This window comes from Octodon degus, unplaced genomic scaffold, assembly GCF_000260255.1.
Source record: "Octodon degus isolate 3935 unplaced genomic scaffold, OctDeg1.0 scaffold00086, whole genome shotgun sequence".
Classification (NCBI taxonomy): Eukaryota; Metazoa; Chordata; class Mammalia; order Rodentia; family Octodontidae; genus Octodon; species Octodon degus.
The window spans coordinates 7,733,253-7,754,865 of record NW_004524662.1 but is presented as its reverse complement, the minus strand read 5'-3'; the positions used below and the strand labels follow the sequence as shown (position 1 = coordinate 7,754,865).

Sequence of the window (21,613 nt, the reverse complement as noted above, 5' to 3'; positions counted from 1 at the left end):
TAAAAGCGTGCTATGAATAAAACATGAAGAAGCTGTGTAATTTTAAGTTATAGTTGCCTCTATTTTTACCATTTTGTTGGTAAAAGCTAATTTTTTAGATAAAACATAAAAAATTGTAGCAGTATGATGAAAATTCTATTAGGGAGATATACTGAGCTTTCCCTGTATCATGAAAAGAGATCCAAAATACACCCTGAATGTATATAGATGAAAATTGGATTTTTAAAATAGCGGGGAAATAAGGTAATGCACAGATTTCTAAAATTTAGGTGCTATCTGAATCTAAATTTTGAGCTATGGTTAGACATTCGTGGGCCACTAGGAAATGCTTTGAAGCTTATTCTAGTATTAGCAGAGCTGTTAACCTCAAAAAATGTATTTTTGTTTTTTCTTCATGGTTTGGAAATACTAAACCAAACTATGCATGTGTGCTTTCAGATTCTTTAGATCTGGTAAGATCTGCTTAAATCAAATCTTTATCTTAAATTCATTTGTTTTAAGTAATTCCAAGACTGATTGATTTGTTTCAAAATGTGTGAGAATATTTTTTATTATTCAGTTTTTTGTGTTCTTGAAATTCTTAACCTTTTCAGGTTATCAGATTTAAAAATAAAATTTTCTAAGATTTGATAAGGAAAGGGACTACTCTTCAAAATCATTTCCTTATGGTAGCATCCTTCTATACATGAAAGGACTGTATAAGCGTTAATACCATCTTCATATTCCAACATCCAGCCATGTGATATAATTCAAGTAGCATATTGTTTATGAAGTTGAAATCTAGCTAAAGAACTGTGGGAATTGTAACTATTCAGTTGAACCTGATGATCATTCTATATTTGAAAGCTATAAAATCTCATTGTTTATTAACTAAATTGTGTAATATTAAGTCTTCTATGAAAATTTTACAGGCAGTAGAAATGTTTTTAAAAAGCCAGTCAGTGTTAGCATAAAATTATAATCTTTGAAATTAACATTGCTGGCCATTCTGGTTTAGTTATATTTACCAATAGTTAGGAGTGTTAAGAACTTTGTTAAGTACTTGTCAAAAAAATTGTAGTTGAAAAAGTTTAATATTTTGTTATTCCCACAGTATAGACTTCCTATTCAATTTTATTTTCCTCTGATAAGTTACTGTGACAATTTAATAATGATTCTCCTAGTTGATTGCCTAATATTTAGTTTACAGTTTGTAGTGTTTTAACCTATTTTTTTTCAAATTTATTTCTTCATTTCAATGTTAGTGACATGGGGTTAATAATTGACCTTTTATTTATTGCTTTACTAATTCACCCAAATTACTTTTAATTATATGACTATATTTCCTCACCAGATCATTTTCTTTTGTCCTTGAACTGTGGATGTTTTGTTCTACTTACTCTATTTCACCAGCTTTACATGTGGACCTTTGTTTCCTTTTTCTCCAGGTTCTTGGTATTTCATTTTATCCAAATAAATTTCTCTTTAGGTGTTTGGAAAAGCAGAGTTGTACTTAATTCCCTGAAATAATATGTAAAACAGTTTCAATGTTTTAATTCCCTAAAAGTAAAGCAGATTTAAAGTATTTAAATTCTCTAAAATAATAAGTAAAATCAGAAACAATACACACTATAATGCTGTTATCTTCTTAGGACTCTTGATTATTTTTTGAATTGTAGATGAAATGGTTTAAAAACACCTGAGAGTATGTAGTCTTTGGATATCTTCTCAGATTCCCCACCCCTTGGAAATTTCATTTCTAGGTTTTTCATATTATCAGAGGTAAATTGTTTTGAAATTGTAGTGTTTGAAATAAGAAAAACTGTTACTAAAAATTACATGATTTTTGATTTTTTTTCTTCAGTGCTGAGAATTAAATCTTGAGATGCGCTTGCACTGAGTTTTCTCCACCTCACCTCTCCTTTGAGATACTCTAATTAAGTTGCCTAAGTAAGTCATCAAATTTAATCATCTTGTATCAGCCTCCAAAAATTAGGGATATACTTTTAAAATGCAAACTAAAAGTCTGTTTCATCTAATACTTTAAGAATAATGACTTGGATTACCTTAAAATCCACTTAAAAAGTACTACTTTCTTGGTATAGATCAGGATTTAGCCCTTCCAGGATACAGGATTTATCTGGGAAAAGACAGTAAATTATCTTGTGCTTTGCAGGCCATATGGTCAGTCTGTGGTACTACTCAACTCTGCTGCAGTAGTGTGTAAGTAGCCATAGCTTAGTACAGAGCTAATAAGTGCAACTTTGTTCCAGTAAAGTTTTGTTTGTCCCACAGACCTTATGTGTCTGATTTCTGGTACAAATTAGTAAACCAAAAAGGTCCAATTTTAATCTGTGTGGGATAATGTATGATAATTCCAAATAATAGAGTGAAATAAAAATTGGCACAGTGATAAACACCCACTATTTTTTTTTTTCTAAAGCAAATCATTAGTTTTTAGTTGCCAGAGTAAGGAGAACTATATGGAATAGTATCTTACTAAATTACTAAAACAGTACATCTGGAAAGGAGTGACACAGTTGTATAGATTAGTACTGAATTTTCACAGCCTTATTTCTGTTTTAAAGCATGACTTAAATTCCATCCCTACATATTATATAACAGTGATTACAGAGTAAATATTTCAATAAATTGTGGAAGAGATACTCAACCCTAAAAGAAATCAGAACAGTATCTATAATGGATCTAAATATAGTAATATATAAATTTAAAATACTGATAGCGGTAGTAATTTAATTTATGGTCTCTGCAATGTGTAGGTCGCAGTCACCAGATAGTGCTCAAGTTCCTTTGGATAATTTATATAGGAAATAAATACATAGCAAGGTTGAGCAGGTCTTTATATAGAAAACATTTGTTGTACACAGGAGAATGTATAATAGAGAAATACATGTAACAAATTCTGAAGTCACACCTCAGTATATGGAATCAAAGAAATCTTATTTGTGTTAAATGTGGGATGAAGGCAGATTGCCAATGGATGTTTCAATTTTAATTCTCATACTGGTGAGACGTATGAATAAACCATGATGAGTATGTCAGATCACAGAATGTGCATTAAGTCACCATGGAAAAGGCTTCCCCAGAAGTCAACTGGTGCTTTAGAATTTCATTCTAAAGAGACCCTGATGTGAAAAGGCTATTAATTATGAGTCAGACTTGGTTATTACTGCCTGCCTACAGTGATCCCAGTGGTATTCACATGTTTGCATGTTTCCTGTTTCCTGTACCAAATTGGTCTATGTGACTGTAAGCATTTTATGAACACAGATTTTTTAAGTCAGTTTTTGTTGTGCATTTTTTAGAGACATCTAAGCCCTTTTCATACAATCTTTCTCCTTCTGAAAGCTAGATTCCCATGTATTTACAACAAATATGTAAAGCAGCAGAAAAATATTTCCACTTGTAAGATGGACTGATCCAACATCCTAACTTAAAACATTTTTAAAATGGACAAAATCATAAAAGTTGTTTTGGGGCTAGATATTTTGATAAAAGTTTGTAATACCAGCTAATGTAGAGGCTAAGGCCTCAAAATGATCATAAGTTCTAGATCACCCTGGGCAAATTAGCAAAAACTCTTTAAAAAATTAGTTGAGGGTGTACGTCAGGGTAGAGATTCTGGGTTCAGTCCCCAAATGTATCAAAGAGCCAAAAATGTGTTAACAGTTGCTACAATCTCAATGATAGCTAAGGAAACAGTGGAGAGACAAACTAAAATGGAAAAAAAGTATTTGCAAACTATATCTGACAAGGAATTATATCCAAAAATATATGGAAAAATAAAAGAAATCTTACATGGCTAAATAGACCTAAATAGATATTTCGCAAAAAAAAGATGCAGGCAGGGTGGCTAACAAGTGGCTATTGTGCATATGAAAAACATTTGCTATCACTAATCAGAAATGCAAGTCAAAATCACTAGGATTTTTACCTTTCTACAGCAAGAATGACAGATAAAAGTACTGATGAGCGTATAGAGAGAATGCTTGTACTTTGGATAAGAACATAAATTAGTATAGCCATTATAGAAAATAGGTTCCTCAGAAAATTGAACAACAAATTGTCATATGGTCTAGCCATCCCACCCCTCGATATCTATCCAAAGGAAATAAAATCAGTTTGTCAATGAGATGGTTTCGTGTGTGGCTTAATAGTAGAGTTGTGTTTAGCATACACAAATCCCTCAGTTTGATCCCCAGAACCAACAAAAAGAAACAATATAAAATAGAGAACAAGAGTTTAACATAAATTGAATACCTAGGAAAAGGAGAAAAGCAACTTGCAAAGAAATTAGGAAGACTTGTTAATCCTAAGAAAATCTACTTAAGGATATCATTAAAAAGTGAAAACAAAAATCTTAAAAGTGATTAAAGAAAAGGATTATCTTTGATACCATCTAAAAGTTTTCTCAGTGAAATGACATATTTACCTGGAGGTCAATATCTATCAAAAAACAACATTTTAAGTCATTTTTGGAAAAAGAAAATATTCCTAGAAATAAAGTTGGCTTGAAGTGAGGTAAGACACTGGATTGTTTTTATAAGCAGAAGAAAAATTATCTCCAGGTTGAATACTGATAAAAGAATGGAAAAAAAAAAAAAGGATATGTGGGCAAATTTAAATAGATATGGAAGGGCTGGGGAGGTGGTGTAAGCTCCTGCCTGGCAAGGACGAGAACCTGGATTTGATCCCTGCTGGGGAGGCTGAAATCACTTTAAGTCTGATCTGTGTAGAAAGACCCTGTACCAAATACATAAATTTAAAAATACATAGATATGAAAAAGCACCTGCCTGGCAAGTGCAAGGGTCTGAGTTTGATTCCCAATGTAGGTATGTTGCTTATATCTTATTTTCATCTTACATAATGTGATGAAGTAGGTTTCCTTAACCCAGGGAGTGGTGGGCAAGTACAAAGAACTGATCTGTAATCAAACTTGTTTTTGGGTTTTTTTGTTATCTATTTTTATTTTTTTTTCCATAATTTTACTGACAAATAGCAATGAGACAGTTTCAAATCAAATTACTAGGACAGTTTCAATAATTAACACATTGCATACTCCCTTCCTAGTGGTTATTTGCTGTACAAGATGCAGACATGATATCCAAATTTACAAACACTATTACAACAAATCCCTCCATTAAGAGAAGGTAACTATATATCCTAACCATTTTGAATACACAGATACAAAGTGGACATTCATTTATATATCCCCTTTTTCTGTCATTTGAGTATTATAGGTATGTTAACTCAGCAAAATATTCTAAAAGAGTTCAGTAGTCCATAATAGTATTGGGTCTTCCGCTTCACTGGCAATGTCAGAAATTGTTGACCTGAGTCCCCTACAGCTCAACATAACAGCATGGCTTTACTTCTTGTACTTTGTTTTGATACTTTTCTGCCGGATGGTTAAGACCAAGATAAAGCAAGACCTATGCAACAACAGTTGTAGCTTTTGGATCTAATAAGGTCAGTGAAATCCCCTCAGGATTTATCCCAAGATCCTGTACCTCAGATTGTAGAACCTTTGTCAGTGTCAGCCATGTGGATGAGTCAGGGCCATTGCTTGGCCAATGTACTCTCCGTGAAAGGCTGAATGTTTTCTCTCCATGTGACTCTTCTTAGCAACTGCACTGAAGATGGTGATTCCTAATGTAATCAAACTTGTGAATGGCACAGCAGAGATTCATTGTACCTCTAACAGTCCCACAGGTAAGAACCGTGTGATCTACAGAGAAAAGGATTCTTCACTGATCCTGTATCTCAAATTTAGGAGAAAGGACCAAAGAGGATAAAACATTTTATGATGATTTAAAACATCATTATGTATCCTGTCCAGTAGTGATTTGGAATTATTTTTCTAGCCTAGAGTGAGACTTTCAGCAGGAAAACAGCAAGGTAATCAACAGGCATTTTCCTGCTTTGGTCATCAACTTCAAGCTTTGCCTTTAAAAGATACAAGTAACTGCTTAGGATATAACTCAGTAGCATAAGCACCTACCTGGCAAGTGCAGGGTCCTGAGTTCAATCCTTGGTACTGTAAATTAATTAAATTAGATACAAGTAACTGAGTTAATTAGTATCAAACATCTGCATATATATCTTTAGAAAGAGATAATCCCAAATCAGCTTCATATAAATCATAGGGGTTCACCTTTATTGTCATTAATATTTTTATTTATATACATGATCACTTTGATCCTCTATATTTCTTTTTTGTTCAGGTGGCTGTGCAGTACCATTTGGCCCTCACAATTTAATTGCTTGGATTCACTTGCCCCGTGGTTTCTCAAGAGCTACCATTTTCATTGCTTTGCAAGACTTAAGTATAAATATAGATTTTAATTCTATATAGACTCAGCTGACAATCAGCATGTTTCTTTTCTATGTAAGCTGTATTGTATAGAGGTGATACTACAGTATTACCCACAAAGGATAACTCAGCACTATTATTATGGCTTCTCTTCAAATGTTCCCCCCAAATCTTATGTGCTTATAGGTGCCTTTTCAGAGGTGGCTGGATCTAGCGTGTGTAAATATGGATTGTGAGTGTGTGATAACTAAATTGGGTTAACATAGTTCTAGGTATGGATAATGGAAGCCACACTTTAGGTGTGAGTGGCATCGAGCAATAGCCTGGATGGAGTACAAAGGGATAGAAAAGACAGGCTTGCTGCTTTGCTGGCTCATTGCCTGCCTTGTCGTAGACTGTGTCCTCTGGCATGCCTATCTGCCATGTCACCTTGCTTGGAGTCAGCGAACTATGAACTGAAACCTCTACAAACTGTGAGCTACAATAAAGCTTTCTTTAACATGAGGGTGTCATAACTTGTCCCAGCAATGAAAAATAACTAATATCTGGTTTTCAGTTTTACCAGTAAACTACGGGGAGGACCATGTTGTCTCCTGACAGGGTCTATGCTTCCAAGTAGACAAAAACTTGATGTTTTGTCACCTATTTTCCATGAAGTCCAAAAAGAGTTTAGTAATGAAAGACAACACTATTTCTCAAAATGGCATATTCCACAGACATTAAAATTATGGGGAAAGTCAGGGAGATAGCTCAGCAGGATGTCTTTTATGAGCAGAATGTATTTATTGAGAGAAAGCAAGCTCCTATCCAAGGGAGGGACAAGAGAGGGGGCCTGAGCAGTAGTTCCCCAGGAAGCTGTCTCTTCCAGGGACTTTTATAGTGTAAAACCATGTGGGGCTAAGGTAGAGAGAATGGGAACTCGCTTAGGTGGGCAGGAGGTGGGACAAAACTATGGTAAAAATTTGTTACCTAAGCAAGTTCCAATCCAGAATTTATGAAAGAGAAGCAAACTCGTACCTCTGTCCAATGATCTCAGTGGAACCTCCAAAATGATACAGGGAGAAAAAAAACAGTCTCCCAACCTGACCTGCACGAGTTCGTGTTTGCTAAAACCAAAGAATGAATTTTAGGAACAAACGGAGGTTATGAGCAGAATATATTTGAGAGAAAGCAAGCTTCTGTCCAAGAGAGGGACAGGAGGGGAGCCCGAGCGGGTAGTTCCCCAGGATAAGGGTCTTTTGGGCAAGTACAAGGTCCTGAGCTCAATCCCCGGTCCCGGAAAAAAAAAAAAACAAAACAAAACTTTAGGGCCGGCCAAATCAGCGGAATAAAAGCCTGCTTAGGCAGACGCAGTGGCCAGTATTCAATCCCAGCGTGCTGTGTCAGCCCCATTCCCGGAGCATGCTGAGAGGTGATTGAGACTGGGCGTGGTGGTATGTGCCTGTTATCCCAGTGCGTTGGAGGCTGAAAACAGGAGGGTCTCTGTGAGTCCCATCTATGTAGTGAGACCCTGTAGATTATATAGTCTCTTACTAAAAAAAAAAATTATAGGGAAAAATTGCACCCACATTTTTGTCTTACGTTTTTCTTCCTCTTTTGAAAAAGCTAGTTTTATGACAAGATATGAGATCTTAGTTGAGATTACTACAATTACAGTTTTTCACTGATGTCAAACATAACTCTTAATGACAAAAATCTGTTTCTGTTTCCCCACTGATGAAAACCAATATAAACATTAAGAGATAAAAGTAACAATATTATAGTATGGTAACAGATGTTTGAAAACTGGGGAAACAGTGTGGGCCAATTGCATAACTCAATGACAGTGTATGGGGTGCTCTAAGACTTTTAGAATGTGAGTTTTATTTCCCAGATTATGCATGATGTGATGAATAAGGGTTGGCATATAGTCTGATTTTTATGCATCACTTTAAGCCACTTGGTTTTTAAACATCCCCAGTTACTGATTAAGCCTTGGGAGAAAGTAATTGTTCCCAGTGAAACTGAGGGATGATGGTGGATCTCTGACTTTATTACTTTCTTTTGCTGAGACACAATACCTGATACAATTTAAAGAAAAAAAAAGGTTTATTTTGGCTCACAGTATGTGGCTGTTTCAGTCCACAGTCAGCTGGATCCAAGGTAGAATACCATTACAGCTCATGGCAAGGCAGATAGGAACTGGAGTGGGTGGGGGAGGGAGGAACTGAAATGGAAACAGAAACAAACAGAGATCAAGGGAGGAGGGAAGGAGATAGACTCTTTCAGGCCACACCCCCTCCCACCTTGTGACCAGAGCACATTTAGCTATAAACTGACCAGTAGACTAATCCACTGGCAAGTGTCACACCCCATAACCCAATCAACTCCCCAAAGTACCACCTATGAACACATGAGGCTGTAGGGGGACATTTTGATATTAACCATAATAGTCTTAACAGTGTGGTATGCTTTTTTCAAACATATAGTCCACCTGCTCTTAATGTACATGCAATGGTCTAATGAACTGTTTTAAAAGAGAGTGCAAGAAAATAAAATGTGTATAAAGCACACTGGTGAAATATGATTTTATGTTTTCATGTTTTAAAACTTTTCATCATACAGTGAGAACAGAAGTACATGGAGAATGACAAAATACTTGATAAATAATTTAAAGGAGGAAAGGTTTAATTTGGCTTAGGATTTTAGAGGGAGGGGAAATGAGAAAGGAAGGAGACAGAGATACTAGGGTTCTGGCAGACCTTCCAAGGGCACGCTCCTAGTTGCCTACCTACTCCAGCTGTGCCCCACTTCCCAAACTGTCCACCACTTGCCAACAGTGCCATCAGCTAGGGGCCAACCCTTTAACACATTGCCTGTTAGTGGACATTAGGGATCAAGCAATAATATGGAGATGGATATAACCTGACATATAAATATGTGACTCATATCATCTCTTAGAAATGAGTAAAATGTGGCCAAATATTTCATTTTTGGAATATTTTATTTTTTCATTACATTCATCACCATCTTATTTGCATTACCTTTATCTGTACTCAAGGAAAACATGGAGAAAGGAATGTATGTAGTGTCTTGGTCATTGTGGTATGCTTGGTGCCTACAACATTGTCTGGCACATGAAGAGTGCTCAGTAAATACTTATGAAATACAAAATTAATATAAATTAAAAAACATTTAGCGAACAACTTCAGATGGTAATGAAATGATAGAAAAATATGATGAATGTATAAATTTTAAAAAGTATTACAGCAAAAAACATATTGCCAAAAATAATGGGATGTGCTCAAGTGAAACAGTATTTTGAGGGGATTAATAGAAATGTGTCTTTTACTGTAATAAAATTTTAATTTACGCATTCTTTGTATCCTTTGATCATCACTTACTGATCAACTATTTAAGGCAACTTCTGTCAGATAAAAACATTACTATGTGTCTTCAGCCACCTTATTCACCAAATCTGGCACTGTGAGATTTCTGGCCTTTCCCCAAAGTCAAAATTAACATGAAAGGTGAATGGTTTAAATTGGTTCAGGGTATCCAGGCCGCTACGACAGCACAGCTAATGGTGCAAAACAGGATTTCTGGAACTTCATCAGAGAATGGCAAGAACCATGGAGTAAATATATTCAAAGCAAAGGAGAATTCAGAAGGGGATTAATGGAAGTATGTCTTTTATTATAATAAATTTTTTTAAATGTAAGCATTCACCATATTTTAAAGTTGTTTTATGTTTTCTTAATTACAGTAGCATTTGAAAAGTACTATATAGCCTGAATATATATGACATATTCTTTTTGAAGGTCATTTTTATAGTATAGAGATTCCTAGATCCCTTTCTGTTATGACTTGTGTTTAAATGCCCCTCCAAGCCACCTGTAGTCACAGGTGAGGCTTTTTCAGAGTGGCTGGATCTACAGAGTGTGACACTGGAATAGATTCATGGTGCAGTGCTAGCCATCAAGGCACTAGGTTTAAGGGTATGAATGCTACCTGCCTTAAGTAGCCTGGATAAGATACAATGAAAAGAAAGAGCTGTGACCATCCTGTGTTGTTTTATTACCTTCTGCCTGCCATGAATTATTTCTCTGTGATGCCTGCCTACTGTGCCACCTGGCCTTGGAGCCAGCCACTTAGGATCTGAAACCTCTACAAACTGTGAGCTAAATAAACCTTTCCTCCGGGGCTGGAGAGATGGCTCAGTGGTCTAAAGCACCTACTTGAAACAAGCTTGGCAAAGCACAGGGACCGCGGTTCGATCCCCCAGCACCACATGCCAGCCAGCCCTGCCCCCTGGTGGGCTGAGCTGGCCACACACACACACAATAAATAAATGTAATAAATAAAAATAAATAAATAATTAAAAAAAATTTAAAAAAAAAAGAAATCTTAAATTTAAAAAAAAAAAAAAAAACCTTTCCTCCCCTAATTTGTGAGTGTTGAGCATTTTGTCTCAGCAATGAGAAAAGTAACCAAGACACCTTCTAATGAGAATTTGAGCTTGTAGTGCAGTCCATCATACAGTTTGGGAACCATGTTCTAATCCATTATTCTTGGTATATTGTATAAAAGTATAATCTTTACATTTAAAAAAATGTTTTATTTATTTAGTTTAGTTTTTTTTTTTTTTTTTTTTTTTTTTTTTTTTTTTTTTTTTCCTGTACCAGGGATTGAACTCAGGACTTTGCACTTTCCAGGCAGGTACTCAAGCCACTGAGCTTTATCCCTGGCCCTTATTTATTTATTTATTTATTTATTTGGTACGGGGTCTTGCTGCGCAGCTCAGACTCATAGTGATCCTCCTATGTCAGCCTTCCCAGTCCTGGGATACCACACCTTGTTTCAGGGCTGGCACAGCCTGCTGGGGGTTCTGGGGCTGACATAGCATGTGGTACTGGGGATTGAAGCAGGTCCTTGCACTTGCCAGGCAGGTAGGTGCTTAGACCACTGAGCTATCTCCTTGGCCCTAAAGGTACAATCTTGAGTGCTTCTCTCTCTCTCTCTCTCTCTCTCTCTCTCTCTCTCTCTCTCTCTCTATTTAATACGGTGTCTACAGGGTCTTACTACACAGATCAAACTCATAGTGATCCTTGTGCATTCAGCCTCCCAAGCACTGGGATTACAGGTGCACACCACCATGCCTGGGCTTAGTTTCCATCTCAGGGTTCCCCAGGGGCAGGGACAGCCAGCACACTGGGGATCAAACTCTGGTCCCTGCATTTGCCTAAGCAAGTGCTTTAGTCCGCTGAGCTATCTGGCTGGCCCTCTCTTTTCTCTTGACCCATAAAAAATAGCAAAATATTTTAATTACATGTAAATTAGTGGATTTTTTCTTTATAAAAGGACCCTAATAAAAGTAGTTATTGTCCTTCACCATATATTATTATCATATTACATATATATTTCTCAACTCAGTGTAAGTCTCCTTAAGCACAATGTCTACCAGCTTTAGGAAGTGCCTTGCTATTAGATGAAATCACTGCATGTTTAGAGAAAGGATACAAATAGAGTAGATGTCATGGTTTGTGTCTAGGTGTCCCTCCAAAGCCTCATGCAGTCATTGAGAAAGCAGACTTCTACAGGTTGTGATTAATTCATGATCCAAATGCTGGGATTACTGAATGTGAGTGCTGCTGGGAATATGGGTGTGAGTGCTACAACTGCCCTGGGGCTGATAGCCTGAACACAATATAAAGAAGGAGAGAAGCAGCTGCCACTGCTCCTCCCTCTTTGCTCTTGTTTTGGTGTTTTCTGCTGCCATGAACTGTTGCCCTCTACCATGTGCCACTCTGTTTTAGAGCCAGCTGAGTATGGACTAAAACCGCCACAAACTGTGAGCTAAATAAACCTTTCCTTTCTTCATTTTGGTGTTGGGTATTTTGTCCCAGCAATGAGAGAAAGGTATCTGAGACAGTAGAGAATTCTAGAAGCTATGCATGGTACAGTGGCTAGAAACTCTTCGGCATTAGACTTTAGCAACAATTCTTTCTGTTCCTGATGCTTTCTCTTTTTATGTAAGCGTGCTTTTTTCTTGGAATATAATTTATAATGGTGATTCACAGATCTTATGTGCATAGCTGATGTTTTTACAAATGAATGCACACACATGAAATCTACACACTGACAAAGATCTAGAACTTTACATCATCAAATAACATTTGCCATTTTCTCATCAAATCTCCATTTTTCCTCTCCTAAATCTTGTTATTCTAATTTCTATTACTTTTACATTAGCTTTGATTGTACATGAATGTATATGAATATAATTATCTCCATGTACTTCATGGTTAGCTTCCTTTGAAATATGTCCGTGAAACTTATTCATGTTGTGTATATGGTAAAGTGGATTTCATTTATTGCTTAGTATTCAATTGTATTACTATGGAACAATTTATTTTCCTCTTGACTGACATTCAGACTGCTACCACTTGGGCAATTAAAACTAAAGCAATTGTAAACTCTTTTATATGAATCTTTAAGGCATATGTCTTAATTTTTACTGAACAAATATGTGAGAGTGGAATTACTGAGTCAGCATATATTCATCATTACAAGAAATGCAAAATAGTTCTTCAAAAACATGTACCACTTTACACTCCCATCAACAATATATGAGAGTTCTAGTTGCTGCATACAATAGCTAACATTTTGTATTGTTACCTTAAAATTTTTTTATTTATAAATGCTGGGAATAAAACTCAGGACCTTCTGCTTACTGGGCAGGTAGTGTGTCATTGAGATATCTTCCTGGCTTCTCTGCTGATTTAGTCTTTTTTGTTTTGTTTTTTTGAGACAGGGTCTTCCTGTGTAGTTCAGGCAGGCCTTGAACTCACTATAATTCTTGTGCCACAGCCTTCTGAGTGCTGGAATTACAGAAGTACATTGCCTTTTTATTTTATTTTTTTACCATTTTAGTAAGTACAAAGTGGTGTTTTTAATGATTAGCATTGAATAACTTCTCATTGCATGATAGCCACTTGTAGATCTTTTTCTATAAAGTGTTTTAAAGCCTTTTGCCCATATCTTGGTTGCATATTTTTATTGTTAAGATGTGTAAAGAAAAAAAATGTCTAAAGAGTTCCTGATTTGTTCTTGATACAAGCTTCTGGTATTTGATTATTAATTTTCTCCCAGTCTATAACTTGCCTGTTACTTGTTAAAGGATGTATTTGAGCTGGTTATTAATTTTGTTGATTTTCTGTTGTTTGCTGTTTATTCAGTTTTTAATGGATTCTGCATTTTGTATCCTGTTTTAGCAATCATTGCCAACCACAAGTACCAAAAATTTTTCTGGGAAAAACATGTACCTTGGAAGAAGGATAGCCTCTTTAATAAATGGTACAAGAAAAACTGGCTTTCCACATGCCAAAAACTAAAACTAGATCCATATCTATCACCAAGTTCTGAAGTTCACATGGATCAGAGATCTAAATATTAAAACAGAAACAGGGCCAGCCAAATAGCTCAGCAGAGTAAAGTGCCAGCAAGCAGGCGCAGGGGCCAGGGTTCAATCCCTGGGCCTGCTGTGCCGGCCCTACCGCCCAGACTAGCTGAGATGGAAATTAAGACTGGGCGTGGTGGCACATGCCTGTAATCCCAGCTCTTGAGAGGCTGTAAATAAGATTACTATGAGTCTGATCTAGTAGTGAGACCCTGAATATCCTGTAGATCCTTCCCTAAAATAAAATTTAAAAAAACAAAAACAAATGTTAATTCTATTACATAGGAAAAGAAAATAGTTAGAAATCATGAGACACAGGTGTATGCAGAGTTCATGACCCAAAACCAAACTGGAAGAGAAGTACTTCCAAGAATCAATAACTGGGATCTCATCTTACTAAAAAAAACTTTTGCACATCAAAAGAAATCATCAACAGAGCACAAAGAAAACCCACAGAGTGGGAATAAATTATAGCCCACTGTCCTTCAGACAAAGGACTTTTATCTAGAACATATAAAGAACTTAAAAAATCAGGCTTCCCAATTTCAAAGACTCAATCCAAAAATGGGCATCTGAGATGAATACACACCTCTCAGATAAAGCAATACAAATGGCAAATAAATATATGGAAAAGATGTTCAACATCATTGGTCATTCGAGAAATGCAAATTAAAACATCTCACTCCAGACAGAATGGCTATCATCAAGAATTTAATCAGTAGCAAATGCTATGGGGATGTGGGGAAAAGGAACCCTTCTCTACTATTGGTGCAAGTATAGATTGGTACAACCATTGTGGAAACAGATGTAGAGATTCCTCAAAAGACTAGAGACCATACTCATAAATGAAATAAATCAGATTCACATATGTAAACATTAGAGTGTCTCCCTAGTATAAGAAAATGAGAAAAGGAAATAAGACCTAAACTCAATAATAGCTGTTGTAGAAGGGAAAGAAACTGCTCAGAAAGAAAGAACATCTAGGATGGAGGAAAACAGAAAAGAAGAAAGGGAAAAGAAAAATGTCTATATACATGAGATACATAAGATAGTTATACTATTAACTTTTTTAGATCATTAAAAATAGTTTGTGCTTATATTATTTGATCAGTTATGTATGCCTATATCTTATAATCTGAGCAACTACTTTGATAACAATATGCAATATGTTAACCATTGTTGATCTATTTGAAATTCTGTATGATACTTTTTCTTTAAAATAAAATTTAAAAAAAGATTTCCTATGCTTTCTTTTAGATTCTCTATGTGAAATCAATTCTGTGCACCTAACAAAAAGGATAACCAAGTTTAACTATCTTTTCACTATCTATTTCAGAAATACTGGGACTCTATGTGATTACTGGGCTGCTGTAATGAAAGATGTCTGATTAAAATAAAAGGTTGTTGACTAAACAGAAAATTTATTTTCCTTGAAAAAAAATATGTATTGAGGGCTGGCAAGATAGCTCAGCGGTCTAAAGTGCCTGCTTGGCATAAGCTTCAGGGACCGTGGTTTTACCCCGGAACCACAATCCACGCCAGTCCCACCCCCAGGGTGAGCTGAGCAGGCCAAAAAAATGCACTTAAATAATAGAATTATTATTTATTTTACTTAAGAATTGACCATGAAGTTAATTCTGAATTACTTGTATTCATAAAGGACAATATGGGCACTGATGACATGGGTTGAATCATTTTGTTATGTTTTTATGGTTGCAGATTTTTTTCTTTCTCCTCTGCTGCCTCTTCTTTTTTTTTTTTTTTTAACAGAAAAATGAGGCCAGATGAAACCCTCTCTCCTGATGGAGAAAAAAATGAAGAAAAAGGAAAAGGAGAAGGAGGCGAAAAGAGTAAGGAAGGAGGAGGACCAGTAGGAGTGAGAAGGAGGGCTCCAGTAGTGCAGTGTGTTTATTTGCACACTCAGGAGGTTAAGTGTCAAGAGTCAGAATACAGAAAACTGAGGTCAGATGGAGCTCACTTTCCTGATGGGAGAAGAAATAGAGGAGGAGGAAGAGGAGGAAGAGGAGGAGGAGGAGGAGGAGAAGGGGGGAGTTTTCTTTTTGATCATGGCAATTATATTACTTTGCATTTCATGTGTAACTATTAATAATCTAAAGAAGATATCCAAGAAATGCTGTTGATAGAAAGAAGCTGACTTGGAATTGACACTTTATCTTCCATAATCCACAAGTAAAACAACTAGACTTGGCTAGAATTTTTCATCTTATCACGTTCCATGGATTGATTGCCCAAGAATTTTAAGATACTTCATAAATATTTTTCTGGTTAAATATATACTTGGATTATCTCGAATGTTAATTGCATCACCAAATAATAGCAGCATGGGATCTATATTCTGAAGATAAGATTGCATGTTCATTCCTCAACCTGCTTTAATTACCAGTATGAATTTATGCAAAGCACATAACTCTTTTGACAATTACTTTCCTTAGCTGTAGAACAAGAAATGCCTATCTAGAGGAATTATTGCAAATATTAAATGTAATGTTACATGTAAAACACCTTTTAAGTAGTTGATACTCAATAAATATTACTGTCCTTACCCAACACATGCACCTTTCCTAATTCTAAAGTTATCCCCTTCAGTAAAGAATACACATAGTTGTCCAAACACCAGAAATTAGATTTTTCTATATTAGCTCACATAATATTTCTTCAGTCAGTTTTTGGAATCTCTTGAAATTTTTAGATAGATTCCTATAGGAGTCAGAGAGTTTTCCATAGGATACTTTTGTACAGTAATGGGAACTGAACCAAGAGGCTGACATGCTAGGCAAGTACTCTGCCACTAAGCCACACTCCAGCCCTCTCTAGGATACTTTTAAGGAAATGTTTTTCTTTGGGATAATTATCTTAAAATACTAAAATAAGTAGAATCTAAAAATACCTTGATATTTACCTTATTACTATGAGATTTCAATATGAACCTGTGTCTTGGTTACTTTTGTCTCATTTCTGGGACAAACACCTGACACCAAAAATTAAGGAAAGAAAGGTTTATTTAAATAGCTGACAGTTAGTGGAGGTTTCAATCCATACTTGGCTGGCTCCCAGGCACAGTGGCACATGGCAGAGGGCAACAGTTCACAGCAGTAGAAAACAGCAAAGAGCAAAGAAAGGAGCAGCACCCGCAGCAAAGGCAAGCCTCTCTCCTTTTCTTATATTGCATTGAGGCTATTCGCCCCTGGCTGGGTATAGCACCCACACCCAAAATCCCCACATTAGATCATGACTTAATCATAAACTCTAGAAGCTGCCCCAATGTCTGCATGAGGTTTTGGGGAACACCTAGACACAAGCCATAACAACCTGTATTTACATTTCCATGTTATCTTAATGAGCTAAAGAACTGTCAATGTGACAGGGTTATTAACTGGCTGCTGCTAAATAGTGTCCTATTAACTAAATGACAGCAATGGCCAGTGCCTGCCACTATGTTTATGCAGAAGTATGTGTCTATGGAAGCAAAACTGCTTTTTTTCCAATGATTATATATGGCAAATGACATTTCCAGTGACAGAATATAGTTTCTCTAGCCAGGTGTGGTGGAACACATATGTAATCATATAACTCAAGAGGCTAACGCAGAAGGATCACTGAGAGTTGAGGCGAGTTTAGGCTATACAGTGAGACTTGGTCTCACAAAAAAAAAAAAAAAGAAAGAATAATTTCTTTTGTCTTTACAAAAACCAATAACTGGAAAAAATGACCAGAGGCAGACTGAATAATGTAACTGTACCAAGAAAAAGTCAAATGATTTCCAGACATGGTGTATAAAGATTTAATGTTAATTTGAATATTATACATTAGAAACAGTAATATATGGTTATTATTTTTTAATGTATTTAGTACAGGGTCTACAAGGTCTCACTACACCAATTGGACTCAAAGTGCTCCTCCTGTTTTCAGCCTCCCAAGCCCTGGGATTACAGGCGTGTACCACCATGCCCAGTCTCAATCACCATCTCAGCATGCCCCAGGGGCAGGGCCAGCACAGCATGCCAGGGTTTGAACCCCTGTCCCTGCATTTGCCTAAGCAGGTGCTTTAATCCACTGAGCTCTCTGGCTGGCCACACACAATACATTATGATTCACTTTGAAATGTTGTAAATGAGTAGCTTTTAGTATCTATTAATGGCCTTTGTGAAATTTTGCATCCTCAAGCCTCACAGGGGGCAGATGTAGTGCTAAGCCTATTTGAAAAACTATAAGGCGATGCCTCTAAAACTACAGAATAGTTTCAGTACAGAAACTATCTGCCTTGTTTTGTGGGTAAAAGGGAATTTTTGAATATGTAGACACTGTCAATTTTTTTTCTCTTCCCAGCAATCGTTGGAATAATGAGTAAATGAGGAAGTCTTACTTTTTCTTTGCTTTCAATGGCCTATGTACTCTGAAACTTAAAAAAAAGTCTGACAAAAAATGTACACATCAGGAAAAAAACTTGCATAAATATCATAGTACTAAATTTAATGAGACATCATGAGATTAATACAAGTTACCCTTGTCATCTACATCAACAAGGTGCTCAAAATGGTGGCCATTAGCTTCCAGACATTTATTAGTACAGTGAACTACTGAAACACACACACATACACACACACACATTTGTTTTGATGGCCTCTATAGTTAAAAATTGTTTTTTCTGAGACTTTAAGGGTTGAGTGAGGAGGCACTTGCTTGTAATTCCAGCTACTTGGAAGGCTGGAGATAGAGGATAACACTTCAAGCCCATCCTGAGCAATTTAATGAATTAGTGAGAAACTGTCTCCAAAAGGAGAAGTGGGTACTGGGAATGTAGCTCCAGCAAGAACCTGGGTCCAGTCCCCAGCAACTAAAGAAAAAGAAAGTTAAATGGTTAAAACTAACTTTAGGCAATCTTTTCTGTTCTGACTTTCAGCAACATTCCAATGGATGTATACTTAGTGCTGATTTCAATTATATTGTTATGCTAATCCATGTTGAATTCAACAATATAGCTTTAAGGAGTTATCAAGTAATACATTGACATTCAAGGATTCCTCACTTGCAATGGTAAGAGGAAGTACTGATTTTTAAAATTGTATTTCACAGACTCTCAGATGCCATTACCATGAACTGTGTCCTGAGGCTGCATCATTCCATGAGCAAACCAACAGTGGTGATTTAATTTCAGTCAAACACTTCATTTAGTACAAAAAGTTAATTTTAATTTAATTTGTACTTCTGTGTTTAATTTGTAAATCTGCTTTGGTTTGAGAATTGTACAACTGCTATAAGAATAAGGCTAGACCTGATTTTCTAGTCGAATACTCTCACATAACAATAAAAGGCATGCAAGTAATACTAGAAATCTAGGAAGATTTTTCTAAAAGAGATGATATAAACAACTGTGAGAAAATTTGTTATTTCTTTTAATATTACATTGTTCAGTAATGCCATGACGCTAACATTTTCTTGCTAGTTCTGCACAGATCTGATATTTTGAAACCATTTATAAAGCTCTCTCCCAATAAATTTGATCTTCTGCTAACTTTTTTTCTGTATGTGGTAAGCATTATTTTTCTTTTTCAAGATAGAAAATGTTTTTAAGTAATCACCTGGGACTGTAACGGAGTATCAAGTTATTGGCTCTAATTCTGACCATGCTTCCAACTCTAAATTTCTTCCACTATGTATCCTTAATAAACTAGCTGTAAAGTTTTTAAGATAATGAGCACATGAAAGTTTTGATATATTTCTTCAAATTATAAAACTGAGTGTCAACTTACTATTTCTTAATAGCTTTGAAGTCAGAAATAGCTTATTGGAAAGACAGGCCATTAGCAGAAATATATCAAAGCACATTTTATTTGTAATTGGGCCAATTAACTCAATAAGGATGTCATTTTTGCCTCATTTGGGGTGGATGAAAAGAACATATTCTATTATTTTTTAAACGCCATGAAAGAAAATTACAACCATAAACACAGAGAAAGATAGGTTTAGCAATAATCCCTGTGAGTTTTCTATTCCCGTCTGTTTTTGTTTTTTAGCAGTATCAGAAATTCTTATATGATTACACTGGGTTCCTTTGTACTTTAGAAGATTAAGTAGCAATTTAAAAATTTCTCCAAACTCCTGATATTTAGCAGATTTTTACTTGGAAATACTGTGTCACAGGCAGGGGAAAGGAAGGCGACACAGTGAAAATAAAACTCAGTTATTTTGTAAAAGGCAGAGACAGTATCCTATTAACAGCGCCCTTTTTACCTAACCCAGGCAAAACTTTGCCCTTCTCTTACTTCATCCTGTGGAATTGTTTCCACATCAATTCCAAGCGCTTTGCTCATTGGCTCGCACTGCACAACTTACAAGACTATGACTGGAACTGCATTCTTTTTGCTGTACTGGAATTCAGATGTTTAACACTAACGGAATCTTCCAAGGACGCCTGACCTGTTCTTCTGTTCATTATTAACAGGGGTGCGGGGATGTGCAAGCAAGTACGCAAGTGACTGTAAAGTTGAACCCCAAGAGAACCGACTGATTCCTCAACTCTTCCTCTTAGAAGTCCCAACAGGTGTCGTATTTCCGTATTTCTTCTCCAGGTACCAAGGGATGGCCAGACACCTGTACAAGAGGCGTGGCCAGTGTCCGGCCTCGCCGCCCGCGACCCCAGCGGCGCCTGCGCAGAAAGGACGAGGCCTCGGTTACCGACTGAGGCTTGCGAGAGGAAGGCGGGGCGGCCCTTCAGAGTTCCTGCGATCACGCCGCGCCAACCAGCGCCTGCATGGACTAGACATTTGTCCGTGACATTCCCCTGCCTGCCCGTGGGGCCCGGGGCAACCAAACGTGGTGGTTCCAAAACTGGAGTGGATTGGTCGAGGCGGAGGATTCGCCAGGATAACTACGCTTTGGGCTAACTTAAAAGCTTTCTAGCCTAACGACCCCAAGGTCATGATGAAATATCGCGGACAAGTTCCGTATTTTTCTGTGACAGCCGTGCTCGAAGCCGGGTCCTAGTGACCTAGAAGGTCAACAGTTTCCCAAGCTCCCAGAGACTTCAGGGACACAGCCCACTCGCGGCGGCTAGGCTCCCAGCGTCCCAGCATGCTCCGCGGCGGCCGGAGCCCGCACAGCCGCCAGCCTGGGTCCCTCGAGGAGGCTTCCTTACCCAACGTGCCCCGGGAGCTCATTTGCATGTCTTAGACTATAAATTTATTTCGGCCAGGCGTGGCCTGGCAGGTCCTTAAATATATGAGTTTCACAGTTTCCTTTTGTTGTATTAAACTCTTCTAAACAGTCTAGGATAGATAGGACAACACAAAATGAAGTCACCCTAATAAAATAAACCATTTCCTGACCAGACTTTATATAAGCTGTGTGCAGAAGTGTTTGCGTGCTCGCTTCGGCAGCACATATACTAAAATTGGAACGATACAGAGAAGATTAGCATGGCCCCTGCGCAAGGATGACACGCAAATTCGTGAAGCGTTCCATATTTTTGCACTTTTGAGAATTGGCCGACCTTTCAATTAAAGTACAACGGATACCGCTCGATATTGAAACTACTTTTCACGTCGAAGGTAATTAAGGAGAGTTATGAAATGAGAACGGATACGAGTTACACGTGGAATAATGTGTACACATACGTCAATAGTACCTACCCTGGGAGTGACAAACGTCTAAGTGCGTCTGCTTCGTTGAACTTAAAATTCTGAAATGTAGTTAAGGTCTTGTCTCTCCCAACACCATAAATTCCAGAGGCCTATCCAGATAGGTTTTTTTTCACCCTACTTGAAAGATCCACTGCCATATGAATTGCTCGATTGATCTTTACTAAATCACCATTATGTTAATAAGTCATTACTAAAGGAAG

The 21,613-nt window shown here is 36.8% G+C and overlaps 1 non-coding gene across 1 annotated transcript; it reads left to right on the top strand.

The window, feature by feature from the left end:
• Nucleotides 1-21,133: 21,133 nt before the first annotated feature.
• LOC111818295 lies at nt 21,134-21,240 on the top strand. The gene has a single exon (XR_002822318.1). It is a non-coding gene; the product is annotated as a U6 spliceosomal RNA (small nuclear RNA).
• The last annotated feature ends 373 nt before the right edge of the window (nt 21,241-21,613 follow it).